Source organism: Myotis davidii, unplaced genomic scaffold (assembly GCF_000327345.1).
Source record: "Myotis davidii unplaced genomic scaffold, ASM32734v1 scaffold38, whole genome shotgun sequence".
Classification (NCBI taxonomy): Eukaryota; Metazoa; Chordata; class Mammalia; order Chiroptera; family Vespertilionidae; genus Myotis; species Myotis davidii.
In genome coordinates this window covers 5709685-5710287 of record NW_006291383.1, presented here as the reverse complement: position 1 = coordinate 5710287, position 603 = coordinate 5709685, and positions in this window count along the sequence as shown.

The window sequence follows — 603 nt, the reverse complement described above, 5'->3', positions numbered from 1 at the left end:
GGAAAGAGCATAACTTCTGACATTTGGTTCTGGCACTTTCTCAGGTGTCAGGTTCTCACAGATAAGACTGTATATAAATTTTGAGTTGCTAAGTGAAAAATGTAAAAAGGGCACTATAGGCAGAAGGAATAGCTTGAGCAAAGTTGGAATCACCAAAGTGCAAGGTTAACTTAAAGAACAGCAGAGCTCCCAGGAGTGCTAATATCTAAGCGATGGATGAAGGTATCACAAGACGTGAAACTTCAGATACCTCAGGGTCTAAGCATGAAGGGTGTGAACACCGTGCTACTATGGAGTATGCTAACTTTACAAGCAATGAAGACTTCATATAGGCTTTTAAAGTAACATTTATTTTTTAAAGTTAACATGTGCATATATAGGAAACTGAAAAACACAAGCAAAGAACTTAGCCATCCATAATCACAAGCAGTTTACAATCTGACGTGTCCTTCTAAGTCCTGTGTATCTACACAACTAAGCTTTCATTTTTATCTAATTAAGATGGTACAGTTATGTATCATGCTTTCTCACACATCATGAATATTTACCATTTCAAAGTCCCAAAGCTATGAGTATTTCGATAAGCAAGAATACCCAACATCC